Genomic DNA, 16,118 nt, shown 5'->3' with positions numbered 1-16,118 from the left:
GGTGTGTAGTGGTATCTCAGAGTTGTCTTAATTTGCATTTCTCTGATTAATAATGACTTGGAGCATCTTTTCATATGGCTAGAAATAGTTTCAATTTCTTCATCTGCGAATTGTCTTAAAACAGTAATTTTCAAACTTGCTTTTGATTGTGAAGCCTATCAGTAAAATTTTTTGAGTGCCAATTATATCAATATGTCTTTATCTACTCTTAATAAATAAACCATGTATAGTTGTTGAGAGGCAGTGTGATATAGTAGATGGAAAGTTGCTTTTGAAGGAGGGAAACCCTGAGATGAAATTTGACCCATATTGTATATGCAAGCCAAATTCCTTAACCTCTCAGTATTCTGCAGACTCTTCTAAGATCAGAAGTTGCAGAGAAGGAGCCCATCTGCATTGAGAGAAGAAATTTTATTATTCCTTATATATCATCAGTTCAAGCCTATACCTATCCCAACTATACTAAAAGTATATACATATTATAAAGCTTATCCAAAAATAGAACTTTAAAAGATAATCTAAAGATGAAGTAATATTTGATCCTAGAGTCAATGGGGAGCCACTAGAGTTTATTAAGTAGAGGATTGACAGGAAAATCACTTTAGTAATTATTGAGAGAAAGGATTAGAAAGGAGAGATTTGAGGGAAGGAGACCAACTAGAGGAAAAGCTAGGAACTTTAATAGAGTGCTAGGCTTGAACTTTGGAAGATAAATCTTTCTGAGTTCAAATCTGGTCATTTAACCCATTTTGTTTTAATTTCATCATTTGCAAAATGAACTAGAAAAAGAAATGGCAAATTGCGTTTATTATTTTTGCCAAGAAAACCCCAAATGAGGTCATGAACATTCTGATATGACTGAATAATAAGGAATATAACTAGGTGTAATTGTGTTAGAGACAAGACACATAATCTGTATACCATGCATCATCTTCTCATGCTGTGACTGTTTAATGATACATCTTTAGGTTTAGAACACCCAACTTTGGAGACCAAAAGAGAATTCATTTGAGTTAAAATGTTCCATTATTATATGTTTTCTCTGAAGAACTCAGTTTCTCTCAATTAACTATTTTTTAGGAGGTGGCTTCAGGATAGTGTTTTTCACTGATAGGTTAATTTCCTATTTTTGATGCTTTCATTTTACAAATGTGTGCAATAAGCCAAAATAATGTGATTTACTGGGAAATTAACTGGATCAGGCTCAGGGGTCTTGTTTTGAATCCTGCTTCTGCCAGCAGTTACACCGGGCACAGTCACTTCTCAAAGCTTCTTGGGTTCCAACTTTGTGAGCTGAGGGCCCAGTCTAGATGATTATGAAAGCTTATTACAGCTGTTACTATCACAAACTAAAAAGCAAGTCAACAGAAACTTTGCTACTGGCACCACATACGTGCAGAGAACAGGAGCACATTCTAAAAAATTTACTTCATGATCACATATTCATTTATTTTCCCATCACCAACATAGTTAAGAAGATAGAATGCAAGCAGAAAAAGACCATTAGCTTCTGTGATATTGGAAGAGCTTAACAAAAAGGAATTAGTTATTGAGGCCAAGGATGTAGCTCCCAGCATGTAAATAGGACAAATCAAATACTTTCTAGCCTTTCTTTCAAGGTAAAGAGTGAAATCATAATGACAAGCTGTTTTGAGCTCAGATATCTATTAGCATGGGAAACTTTGAACCTCTTACTTAGTGGGCTTTATTTATTCATTTATTAGTTTGAAAGAGGACTATTATTTTTATTTCCAGGGGAAAATCAAAGCTTTCACATTTAGCTCAATGAGTACTTCCCCAATAGGATTTTATTTGCTTATGAATAATAAAATTAACTTTGTTTTTTTGGTGGAGAAGGCTAACATATTCATTTTCTTTGACCATAAAAGTACATGAAAATAAATTAATTTTTGACTCATCTTCATTATATTGATTCTCTGTCACTTTTTTTTTTGAATAGAGAGGTTCATGATAAATATGTAACCCCAGTGCAAAAACTTGAACATACTTTTAGTAAAACTTTCTTACTAACTATACAGCTAGAATGAATAGACCTTTTTTTCCCAGAGTCAGAAGATTTGGGTGTAAATACTGATTCTGTTATACTTTTCCCACTTTGGGAATAGCTACCAATCAATTTACCCATTAATAAGCACCTATTCATTGCCTATGATGTGCCAGGCACTAGGGAATGAAGTTACAAAACTAAAAATGAAGAGTTGTGTATTGGGCAGTATGTAAATTTTTTGGTTTATCTTTCTATTCTGCAAATTGGGCTAATAATTTCTACTTTCATTAATTAAAGGAAACCAGGTATTGTAGCAGATAAAGCTTTGGGTCTGGAGTCAGGAAGATTTGAATTCAAGTACAGAAATTTACTAGTTATATGATCTTGAACAAATCATCCAACTACTGTTGCCTCAGTTTCCCTATCTATGAAATGGGTATAATAATAGGATCTACTTCCCAGGGTTGTTTGAGGATAAAATGAGATGATATGTGTAAAGTTCTTTGTAAACTTTAAATTCATATGTAAATGCTTTTTATATAAATGCTAGGATACATGCTAGCTATTATTAGTTGTCATGAGGACTGAATGAGAAACTTTGGAAAATGTTCTATAAATCCTATTAGTAAGATTTTGATAAGATTGTGTTCATTATTGAATATGTATGTGAATTTTTTTTAACACTTATTCGTTAAGGTTGCTCCATAAAGCCTCTTTTCTTTTAATATGTGTGTGTGTGTGTATACATATAAATTTAGGTTTTATAGCTACCCTGAAGCATTGCCCCTATTTATAGATGAAAAAAGTCAATCCAGAAAAGGAGAGACTTGTTCATAGTTACATGGCTTAGAACATGGCAAAATAATGACTTTAGATCTTTAAAAATTGGGCCAGTAGATTGTGAATTCCTGAGTTTGCCAAGATAGAAAAACTTTAAGTGTAAACTTAGTAACAGACACAAATACACATTTTTTTTTTGGTCCAAGCACTGAACCTTTTACTCTTCTTGATGGATTCTCTTTTCTAATCCCCTTGGTAGCTATTCTAAATGTTCTTTCTTTTTGAGTTTTTTATAGAACCATCTCCTCCCCAGATATTGGAAAAATAAAGATTTTTTAAAAATGACAGTCCCAATTCCTCAAGGACCTATATTCTGCTGCAGAGAAACAGAAAAGTGAATACAGTTAAATGGTATAATAAAAGCTAGGGTATGCTAGAGGAAAAGCAAAGACCAAGATAGTGCTCTAAGAAAATCTGAGGGCTAAGAGAACACTTTCATTTAGGAGCAATAGGAAAAGATATAGAGGAAGCAACAGTTGAATTGAAACTTGAAGCAAGAGATTTTGAAATTGAGAGATGGGGAAGAAATATATTTGTAGACAGGCAGGATTAACTCCATGAAAGCATAGAAGCTAAAGTTGGCATAGCAAGTTGAGGAAGTATGAAATCCAATTTATCAGGATTCTGAAGTATATGAAGGAATATATTGTAAAAAAGAAATTTGGAGCCAATTTGTGGAAGACGTTAACTTTTAGGTAAAGAAGTTTGCATCATATCTTATAGATAACAGGACCAAATTGACTCTTTTCACTCCTTGTGGGAGTCCTGGAAGGAAGAAGCTCCAAGACATTATTGAGAATAGTTGAAGAAAAAGATAAAGGAAGAGATAGAGATAGAAAGAAGAACCTATATTTCTTTTAAGCTGGGGCAGTGCCATAGTGTCCTCCCTTCACTACAGAGAGCCTCAAGGGACCAACCAGAGTTTAAAATATTATCTCAAAGCACTAAATTTGAAAAAAATCTGCCTCACTATAAATAACCCAGGATCCTATAGACTAGGCAAACCTCGCCTATTTGCTCCCATTGACTCCACATGCCAGCTCAATCGGTCAATCAGGAAGATAGACTTCTGACACACACTGGTTATGTAACCTTGCCAACTCTTTTATAAGTTGCTAAGAAGGTAATGCTTCTCCTTAGAGAAAGTCTTCTTCTTGATTGGCCAATGAAATCATGTCCAGTTAAACCTAACAAGATACAATTTCAAAGGTTTTGAAGGATAAATTCTTAATTAGAAAGAGCCTATGAAAGATAGTGAAAGATTAGATATGATCACATAACTTATATTGCACCCAAAGATTGCTAAGAAAATATTAATAACTACTGATCTATATGTTTATTTTTCTATTCTTATAAAATTTATATGAAAAAATCTTCATACTTTTAATACATTCTTGATAAAAGTAAGAAAAAGAAGTTCTACATTAAAGCACAGTCACTCCATTGATTGAAAAATTGCAGAGCAGAAGTATCAGACATGCTGCCTATAGGCCCACAATAGTCCTGAGTGTGACTTAAGCAAGATTAAAATGTAGCTCCAATCTGATTTAAATGTGCTGATGTTTAAGATTAAAAAAAATACATAAACATGTGTGGTTTTCTAAGGTAATATGCAGCCTGCAAATGTCCTTATAAACAATTTAGTGACCCCTGTTATATTTGAGTTTGACCACTAGTATAAGTAATTTAAAATCCTACAGGTTCTTCTTATTTGTTGACTATAAATAAATATTTCATTGTGGAAAGAAAAATATCACCTTTATGATTTCCAATAAGGTACTTTAGCATTTATGCCAAAATTCTACAAAGTCCTATGAAAGATGTAAAAAAAATATAACTTTGTTTAATGACTCTGTGATGATTTATATGAAGCAAGACATAAAACAAGGAGATATGAACTTGTCAAAAATTGTGCCAAAATCGTGGATTTCCAGTTCCAAGTTCAAATTGAAGACAGATACCCAATAAATGATGAAGTCCTTCATATGCTCCTGCTTGTTAATGGATATGTTATTTATATCAATCCTGAAACATCGCAGAACATGAGAATGTGACACAATCAAACAATTTCATTGCTATAGGTAACTCCCAATGAGGAATCATTTTCAACCAATGCAGTGGAGCACTCAATTTGCAACTTAGAAATCAAATCTACAAATAATAAAATTCATATTAACCATCAAGATGGGAACAACGAAGTGGATGAAGAATGCTTATTGTTCAGAATGTGAAAAGCACTTAGATGGCCTTTAGACTATCCTAGGCAATTGAATCATATTTAAAACAGACACAGAACAGATTCAGGAAAATGATGAATAAGAAATAAATAAATAACTAGGTCTCCTAGTTAACAGAAAGAAGCTGAATCATGTTTTAATAGGAACACTAATTATCCTGTACAGACTACAGCTTTGAAGTGCATCTTTGGTTCCATTTGTGTACTTTATGTGTCATTTTGAATATTAATATTTAGTAAACAATTTGAAAAAAACTACATCCAAGTACATGTAAGTAAAGGCAGCTTGGTGGCATAATGAATAAATCACTGGAGTAGAGTTAGGAACAAGTAAGTTCAAGTGTGGCTTCAGGCACTTACTAGCTGTGTGATTCTAAACAAGTCACTTAATTTTTTTCCCTCAGTTTCCTCAATTATAAAATGGGGACAATAACTTCAGAGTTGTTATGAGGATCAATTGAGATAATATATATAAAATGATTAGCATAGTGCTTGGCACATAGTCGAATCTCAATGAATTCCCCTTATTTCCTGTCTCTCTAAGACTATTAATGTTATGTTGAAGTTAAAATGTCATTATCAGGTGTGTTTTCTACTTTTCTTTGCCATATGGTATAGTGTAAAAAGTGGTGACCTTAGTTTGCAAAGAACTAGGCTCAGATTCCACCTCTGGCCAGCTATGTGGCCCTAGGCAGCTCATTTAACTTCTGTAGGCCACAGGAAATTCCCTAAATTTTCTTTGTCTTAGTCATAGATGCCATGTGACCTACAGGTGAAATATATTCCTAAGAATTAACTGAAAAAAAAAAACCAAAGATTACTCATTATTGTATCTACATTTTTCACTACTAAAGAATATCTGAGTCTACTAAAATTAATACCTTTTGCTTTATTTTGTTTTGTTTAAATTTCTTCTTTCAGATATATTCAAGTATCTTGATCTTTGAAAAGGCAAAGAAGCAAACAATAAGAAGGCTTTTGCTTGCTCCCGATACTACTTCTGGCCATTATCTATACTTGTTTATTTTGCAGTCAGATAATGAATTACATTAGAGAAGGAAATCACTAAGTACTGCAGTAATCAAGCCAAGACATGTTAAAGACATTAATCTTGAAATAATGGAAGAAAACATGCTATAGTCTACAGGGTCAAGAAGAATCAGAAATGACTGAACAACTGAATAGCAATAACGATAAGAATAAGAAATGAAGAGAAAATACATAGGCAAAAATAATATAACAATTTACTTAGAAAATTCTATTATTCATGGGGTCACAAAAAGTTGGACATGACAGAATCATTGAACAACCAAAAAACCCAGTTACATCTATGGCTGTTATTGTATAACTCCCTTTCTTACTCTTCTGCCATCTTTTAAGAGTTCTAAACCTCTAAAGTTACGCCTTCCTTAATAAACAAGGTAAGCTATTTTCATGCTCCTATTTTTTTTTTTTTTACTTCTTAGCCTTGTTTGACACTAATGACCAGTTATACATCCATTTTACTAATATGATGGGTCAGTCTTATCCTCCTCAATTAACCAAACACCTACCTACAAAGTACATATATTCCTTAAAAACTGTTAAGCAATTCTGGCTATCAGAAAATCTAGAAGAGTTATGAAGAATATTATAAATCATCTTCCACTTGGGTAATTTATTGTTTGCTAACAGAAAAAATAAAGATATGTGCTTTACTTGAACCAAAACTGTCCATTATATTTGACCTGGTCTTTTAATTATAGCTTTCTTTTGGCTCTGCTTTCTTTATTTTTTGCCACTCATACATAATCCCATGGTCCTTAAAATTCTTTATGTTCATCATTCTTTATAGTGCAATAATATTCTTTTATAGTCAACTACCACAATTTGTCTAGTCATTTCCAGTGATCTCTAAGGTTTTGGTATATATACATATGCACACACACACACACACACACATATGGCTTTAGATTGGTAGCTAGATATAATGTGTATGTATGTAGATATACACACATATGTGTATGTGTCTATATATCCTTCTTTTGACTATTATTTGGGTCCTTTAAAAAAAGTAGAAATGTTATTGGGTCAAAGGATACAACAATATAACTCACTTTTATTCCATTCATATAAGTTTTTCAGAAGGCTTTAAATAATTCATAGAGACATCATTTTGACATTGCAGGATGAGATTTTTGAGAGCAGAGAGCATCTTTATGTATCCCCAGTACTTAGCACATTGCTTGACACACCGTGAGTACTTAGTAATATGATTGAATGACAAATTAAATGCTAAATCAACTGATTTTAAGTTGAGTTGAGGAATGACTGTAGTGAAGAGGGTCTTGAGGCAGGAAGACCAAGATGTTGCAATATTCCAGGTCTGAAGTGTTAAGGATCCACAACAGAATGGTGGTGTTATCAGAAGAGGAAAGAAGACACATTTGAGAGATGTTATTAAGATAAAAAGGACAGAATTTTATCACTGATGAAATATGGGGGAGGAGAGAAGGGAAGGGAGAGAGAGTCTTGATCCTGTGGATTATAGCATATTTTCTTCTTTTGTTTCATTGTTGATTTCTGTAATAAGTTTGTATTTTTTGTGATTTATGTTTTGACTCAATTTTTATAGCATTGATTTAGTTTCCATTTAACTTTTTGTATATTGTTTATATTTTCTTTATTGATGACCATTTTTACATAAAATATATAAAGGCCATGTTTTATATTTTTAACTTTCTGAGATCTTTAAAGGCAAATGGGCTATAAATTGAACGGTTATTAATGAGGAACAGAGAGAAGTCCAGTTTGGCTGGATCACAAAGAGTGGGAGGAGTGATAAACATGACGTACCACAGTTTCTTTGACTGTCTCTCTTGACAGTATCTATTTTTACTGTTTATAAAGCTATGCTTACAATCCTGATTTTTGAGAATTCTTCTGAAAAAACAGTTTTCTCCCAATCCCTCATTTTATTTTTTAGATATCTCTATTGTTTCAAGTATTAGTTTTGTGTAGAAAAAAAATAAATTATATTTTATCTTCTAATCCATTCTTTAACTTAGTATTATAAACAAGTTTAGTCAATCAAAATTCAAGACTAAAAATTTACATTTTTTTCTCTTTATAATCCTGCTATATCACATTTTAACAGAAAAGAAAATCTGCACAAAGCACTATATAATTTTTTATATTTTAAATTAGCTAATATTGATTTATAAAACAATTCTCTAGACATATCTTAGATGAAAAACCTAAAATATCTCCCTTTTGCCCATAGGATGAAGGCTAAATTCACCTCCTTTGTTCTCATAATCTGATCTGGATTCAAAATGCCCCAATCTGATAGAGAAAGTAGAATAATAGAAAATTGTTGGATTTACAGTCAGAAGGTATAACCTCAGTTTTAGTTCTTTTGCTTGCTATTGGTATACCCTTGAACAAGTAATTTTAATATTACAGGCCTCAGTTTCTTTCATCTGCCATATGAGAAATTTGGATGAAATTATCTCTGAGGCTATTTTTACTCAAAATACATAATCAATTTTATTGAAAACTCCTGGATCTCAAAAGGCTAGAACAGTGGGTAAGATTGTACATTTCCGTTTGCTTTTTTTTCCAAACTTTTTTTTTTATCTAAGTAGAAACTCCAACAGTGGAAACTCTTTCCACTTGTTTATAATTTATAGTCATAGACAGTATTTGGGGCACTGGGAATTTAAATGATTTTACCGTGATCACACATTAATAGAAATCTAGTTCCCAGAACAAGAAAGGACATAGTCCCATGAGCATCTTTCTTAATTTAAGAGGATCCATTTTAGAAATGACATTGACAAATTGAAGTAGTTTCAGAGAAGAATGAACAGGATTATGAGGAATTTCACCATTTCAAAAGAAGAAAATGTCTGATGTATATTCCAGAAAAGAGAAGTCTTATTAGAGTGAAGCTGGGAAAATATTATCAGTGTCTTAAAATATTTAAAGAGTTGCCAAAAAGAATTAGATTAATTTTCATTGACTACAAAGCACAGAACTAAAAGTAATGGGTCAAAGTCATATAGAAGCAGATGTGTACTCAATAATAATAAAAAATACCTTTATCAGGAGTTGTCCAAAATGTAAGTAGTTAATTGAAGTTCCCTTTAATTGGAGTGCTTTGCTCTTATTTGGGATGAATTAGCAACACTGATGGGATTCATATTATAGCTTGATACTGAACTGCATAGTCTCCAAAGCCTTTTCCAGCTCAGTAGTTCCTTGGTTCTATTGTTATAATATTACATATAATATATGTATACACATATGTGTATATATATGTGTGTGTGTAATTCCTATCTTTTCAACTCTTTCTAAAAATTTCCCAATATCTAACTTCCACATACTAACTCAAAGATCCATGTGAATGCCAAGCTCATTCCTATCACTATGTCTTGGTCATAGCTCCCAAACTCGGATGCTTGTTAGCTTTCTTTTCTTCTGTGTAAGTTTTACACTCCTCAAAGACTCACTTTAAGTCTCACCTTTGTCAAGTTTTCTCATTCTACTGGTCACTGAGTTCTTGGAATAAGCACTGACCTTGGAACCAGTGGTTTGTCTTTATTATCTTCAAATATTTTATGACTATTAGTTTTACTTCTGTAACCATATTGCAAATTATTTGAAGATAGAATTCATTTTTTAAACTCTTTTTGCTCGTTTACTTTCCTATGCTATGTCTTGCCTACTTTATGGAGTCAATATTTATTTGTCAATTGATGATAAAATATCCAGTATTGATTCATAAGTTCATGTTATGGCATGAAACATGATAGTGGAAATGTATCTTGTTTAAATTATTTCAGATTATTATGTGAAAGTTCAGTAGACAGCTTGCTATCTATTAGTTGGTAGTTGTGTTAACCTGGATATAAATCCTGCCTCTGACAATAGTTACTGTATTGACCATGGGCAAGTCCTTAAACTCTCAGAGTTTCTGTTTACTCATTTAAAAAACAAAAGATTTAAATTACATGGTTTTAAATGTTTATTTTTCTAGACATTAATAATTCCATGAGATCAGTATGATATATATGAAGAAGTTGAAATTTCATTAAAGTAGATGAAGGCAGAAAGAGCAGCTTGCTTAGACTAAATACATACACATCAAGGGAATCTGCTGGGAGTCACAGAATTTTGAAAGAATTGGGATATAGGCTTTCAAGACCAAAAAAAAAAAAATTAAAAAAAATCACAGGTTGCATTATAAAACAATACTGTTAAGAGGAAATCATTAACTCTCGATTGATATGTGTACTTTTCTACACCTAGAAAATCTTTATCAGAATGACCTTCACAAGTATCAAAAATATAATTATGGATAATCTGACTTTTACAGATGATTTTCTACTAACATGGTGTCTTCAATAACAAAATTTTTAAAAAAAGTATAGGAAGTATTCAGATTAAAAATATTCATGTCCAAAATATTGGCATCTGAATGTGGTAGATCTTTTGCCAACAATTAAGAAAAGACATTTCTATAGTAATATTGAGAAAATGATATTTTTCTTTTTCTTTTTTTTTTTCTTTTTTTGCCTTTCCAGATTTATCCATAGCTACTCTTTAATTATCTGTCTTGGTTAAATTTCACACTAAAATTTTTGATGATTTGTTTTTCTTCCTGACTCTTTGCTGTGTGTGTGTGTTTTTTTTTTTTTTTTTTTTTTACAAAATATAATCTGTAGTTTTCCTCTTTTTATTTCCCAATCTTTTTCAAATGTATTTATATTCTAAAATATAGTTGTCTTTTAGACACTATGAGTTTTTACTTGTTAAGGATATTTTTTGTGAATTGCAACAATTTCTGGAGTTTTCACCATATTATTAGGGAAACTGATTTATAGAAACTAAATCTCCTTAGGAAATATTGAGAAATCCTATCAATATCTTTGATTGGTTTTATTTCCCTTTTTTAGCATCAATAACTTATTTGACTAAATAATATTGTAACTTGCACTCTGTAAAATTTTGTGACTCTGGGCAATTTACATAATCTCTATTTGCTTCAATCCCCCCATATATAAAATAGCAACAACAATAGAACTTACTTTTCAGGGTTGTTGTGAAGATGAAATAAAATAATAGTAGTAAAGTGCTTAGCACAGTGTCTGATATATAATAAGCACTATACAAATGTTAGCTATTAGAATACTTATTAATTTCAATTTTTCATCTAATTTGGTATTGATTTTGATTTTTATTCTCACAAGTCAATGGAGTATTTGGAAATTGCTCTAACATCAGTAACTAGTAATTTACTGCATGTTAAGATATACTTATTATCATTTTATATAATTTTGTTGGGTGTTATCCAAGTCCAAGGTCTTCTAATTCTCCTAATTCTCTTGTTGAGGAAGTTTTCATTATATATAATAGCCTACACACCTCTGTCACTTTTTACTTTTTAGACTTAAGCTAGTTTGTCTAATGTATATTTTACCTTTCCCTCCTATATCTAACACTATACTAAAGATACTAATATGAATGTGTATTTTTGTTTGGATTTCATGATATTGTCTTCTGGAATAGCTGTTGGCATGTAGATAGAATTATCTTCATACTAAACATTTGCTGAAACTCATCAGAAACTCATGCAAGCAAGATCACCAAATATTCTACGAAATTATACTTCCTATTGCCATTGTATATGTGATAAAATCAATTCAATCTTTTCAAGGAGAACCTGTGAATGCTCATTCCATTTAACATCAATTTACTCTTGTTTCTGATTTCATTTATGTCCAGAATATCAATATTTATATGATTCAGTTCCTCTAGCCACATATTGACTCATTGAATAATAATTTATATTTAGAGTATGAAGAGTTAATGTTTGTAGTCTAAAAGTATTTAAATTCTCAGCCAACTCTGCCTCCTTTTCTACCAGTACCCCCACCACTGAAGAAATGAAAAGCACCAAAATAAAAACTATTTTGCTTTTTTTTTTTTTTTTTTTTTCATTTTATGGACTTCCATGGTCAAATTATTCTTTAACTAGTGGATCCTGGGAATGAGTTTCTCTATACTTATATAGATTGGTCCTTAATCAGAAAATGCATTTTCTTGAGGACTATAGCTTAATCCTTACTAGCTTGAGTTCTTTCAATTTAGTCTTCAAGTATCCAAGGTCATTTCCATTTCAGAAGAGATATAAGAGCAAAGTGTTTGTGAAGGACTTCAGAAAGCCACAAAAAATTTACTCCTACCCAAACTATTTGTAGCTCATAAAAGCAGACGGCAGCTATATTTTAGAACACTTTAAAAAAATGGCACATTTTTAAAGGAAGGAAGAAAATGATAGAGGGAAACAATATAATTAACACATTTGAGGAACCAAGTATATATTTATAAAGAAAAAATGTCAATTATAAATATTTTTAAAATATACTTTCATTACTTTTAGGTATACTAGGTAAAAAAAAAATCATAAATCTAAAAAAGTACTACCAGTAGACTTTGGACTGTTTTGGTGAAAAGATAAGAATAATTTATAATTTATTTGAATATATATTCAAATGAACTACACAAATAGCTATATATATTACATATATAACTATTAAATATGAGACTTATGTATGTTACGCATATATATATATATATGTATATGGTTAATTGTGTATCAATAGGTGTTCATGGCAAATTGTAGCTAATAAAATTTTAGTTCAGGTACTTTTTTTTCACTGTACTTTTTACCTAGTTAGAAAGTTACCTTTTTTTCTTTTCATTTTATGAATTCACATTCATCCTTTCAATGATAACTCAAATGCTACCTTCTTTAGGAAAGCTACCTCTTGAATGCTCTTATATATTATCATTCTAATTGTCTATGTTTGTATTTTTAAAGTTTTCTATGTGATATTTTATCTCAATCTTGAAACCCACCCTGAACACAGTAGGTGCTTAATAAGTGTTTGTTGAATCAAAACAAATATATTTACTAAGCCCTGGGAGACTATATTTCCCCCCAAAATACACTAAAGACAGCTCACAGATGACTCTGCTGTTTACTTGCTGTATAAACTTTTTTTAAAAGTATCTCATTATTATGGTCTCCAACTGGTTTACTCAGCTGAATTTCCATCTTTGTTTTCTTTCTTAAGCAAGGGGATAACCCTCCAAACTTACTGAGGCACAGACCAAATGAGATTTTTAAAATTAAAAACAAAGTAGGCATGAAGGGCTGTGACCTGAACAGCAGTTGCCCCTTGCCGTTCCTCTGATGGATGACTGAGCTCCTGATAGAGGCTACACAGCATATAAGAGGGTAAGTTGCTCCCTGTGTTTGGCCTCCAACTGCTCTGGCTACCCAAACAACAGGGATTCCAAAATGAAGAAATATAAACAAATGGCTTTCTCCTCCTTCCATTCATTGTTATCCAAGGGCTTTTTGTTCCAACTTAATGCCACCCTCACTCTCCCTTTTTTTAAGCAAGGAAAACTCCTGTACTTATGAACATCATTATTTCCAAAGATAGTGACACAATTATACAGTATCCCAGTCCTTTTCTTTCCACTAAATAGTAGAAATGTAGAATCTTTGGAAAAGTGTTTTGTTTTGTTTTGTATTCAATGAATATTCAGGAATATCATGGTTGTTGTACAAAACCTGTTTTATTATAGATGTAAAGATTTAAAATGTACAATAATTAAAACAGTACTTGAAAATGACTATCTAGATTAAACCTTCTTAAACTGAGTTATGTAATTGAATGTTTGTGGGGGGGGGGGCGCATCATAAAAAATGGAACAATAATAAAAAGTTTCTGAAGGAAAGGACCAAAATTAATTCAAAATTGAATGTGTTATCAGAAGTGTTTTTGGCACGGTTTACCCCTTTTGCATCACCTCACTTCATTGTAATCTTGGTTCCAAATACACAGCATGAGAACTTTGCTCTGTTCTTACACAAATGTCTCCAAAAACAGCTTGACTCAGATTTGAGAAGGGATCGTAGAAAAATTTCTCTGGCAAAAAGAGTTCATGAATAGAAAAATTTTAAGAAGCTCTGATCTAGATTACAGATTTTGGAACTGAAAGGAAGCAAACATATAACTGGAATGGCCCTCAAACCATCTAGTAAAATAACCTCATTTTATTAATGAGAAAACTAAGGCCTACATAGTTTGTGTGACTTGAACAGTCTTGCCCATGGTAGGTACCAGAAGCATGACTTGAATTTCTATTCCCTGACTTCATACCTAATTTTTTTTTCTGCTATAATACAAAAGTTCAAACTGCTAGCTTCAGAGGAGGGGGAACCAGTTAATCTTTGAATGACTTTATCTTTTTTTCTAATCTTTCATTTGAACCTTTAGAAGATCCATTTTCTCAGGAGGATTCTGGGAAGATGGAGCAATAGGTCAGAAAACTCCAAGTTCTCAAGATTTATTCCACAAACAAAACAAAATTGTGCTTCTGGACAAATGTAGTCTGGTGAAAAACAAATACAATTAGGGGCAGGACAGAGGTCATCCTGGGACAATCAGAGAAGACCTAAAGAAAGATATGGCTGGTGTAAAGTATAAACATCTCCAGGCCTAGAACTGCTGAAACTGTCAACATGAAAATCCTGAGACTAGCTGGATTCAGAGGGAGTGCTCTCTTCCTTGGAAAGTATTCTGTTTGAGTTTGGGAAGTTTGAAGCCCAGCTGTGCCTCTGAGATATAAACCTGGGTGAGAAGGAACCAGCATAAATTGGATGAATTTAGAAGCACTGAGGCAGGGAAGCTGCTGACTGCACACTGATAGGAGGATGAAGTTCTTGTCTGTGAGTTCCAGACTAGAGGGGAAAACTGAAGTGAAGCTAGAGGTACCACCCTCACCCCAGTAATAGAAGTGATTACTTTAACAAGTTCTTATTTTTTTTTTAAATGAGCAGGCAAAAAAGAAAGAATATAACTGTAGCAAGTTATTATGGAAATAGGGAAGACTGGGGGTTCATCTTCATAAGATGATAGTGAAGTTAAAAAAAAAAAAAAACTTCTCCTACCCCAAGAAATAATATTAAATGATTACCTGATCCAAAAAGAATTTAGAAAAGACTAAAAATCAAATAAGAGATATTAAAGGAAAAAAAACCCACCAAACACTGAAAATAAAAAAAACAAACAAACAAGGAAAATAAATTATGAGAAGAAAGTCAACCAACTAGAAAAGAATATACTGAATCTTAAAAAAAGAAAATGGCTCTTTGAAAATTAGAATTGGGCAAGGAGAAACAAATAATGTTTTGAGACCAAAAAATAATAAACCAAAAAAAATGAAAAAAAAAAACCCCAATCATATATGAAACACAATAGATCTGAAGAAGAGATCTAGAAGAGAAGATAATGAGAATAATTGTTATATCTAAAGATATGATTTAAAAAAAAAAAAGAACTTTGACAGAATAATGCAAGAAACCATTTAAGAAAATTGTTTTAAAGTTATAGAACAAGAAGAGAAAGTAGAAATAGAAAAAAATACACCATCACTACTTCAAAGAGATCCTACAAGGAAAATATTCAGTAATATCATTGCTAAATTTCAAAACCTCCAGATCCAAGAGAAAAATTTACAAGCAACAACAATAACAAACAACAAAATGGTTTAAATATAGTGAAGCTACATGTAGAATTGCATCATATTTATCAATGGCACAACAAAAGACATCAGATCCTGGAACACAATATATAAACAATGAAAAGAACTAGTGTTGTGGTAAAAAATATTATACCCAGAAGAATTAAGTATAATATTAAATAAAAAAAAAATGGGCAGATTGAGGCTCTCAGACTTTCAAGATTTTATCTCAAACAAATCTGAACTCAACAGAAAATTTAACATGTAAAAGTTAACATTAAAGAGTAATTTCAAGGAACTCAATAAGGGCAAAATTGTTAATGCTTTATATATGGAAATGTAAACCATATACTTAAGATTGTCAGTAGTATTTGGGTAGCCCAAAAGATAGATTGGGGCAGAGCTGAATATGATGTGACTCTAAAAAAGCAAAACCATATAAGAAAAGGT

The sequence above is a fragment of the Antechinus flavipes genome, chromosome 2, assembly GCF_016432865.1.
Source record: "Antechinus flavipes isolate AdamAnt ecotype Samford, QLD, Australia chromosome 2, AdamAnt_v2, whole genome shotgun sequence".
NCBI classification, from domain to species: Eukaryota; Metazoa; Chordata; class Mammalia; order Dasyuromorphia; family Dasyuridae; genus Antechinus; species Antechinus flavipes.
Note: the sequence above shows the minus strand (reverse complement) of the source record.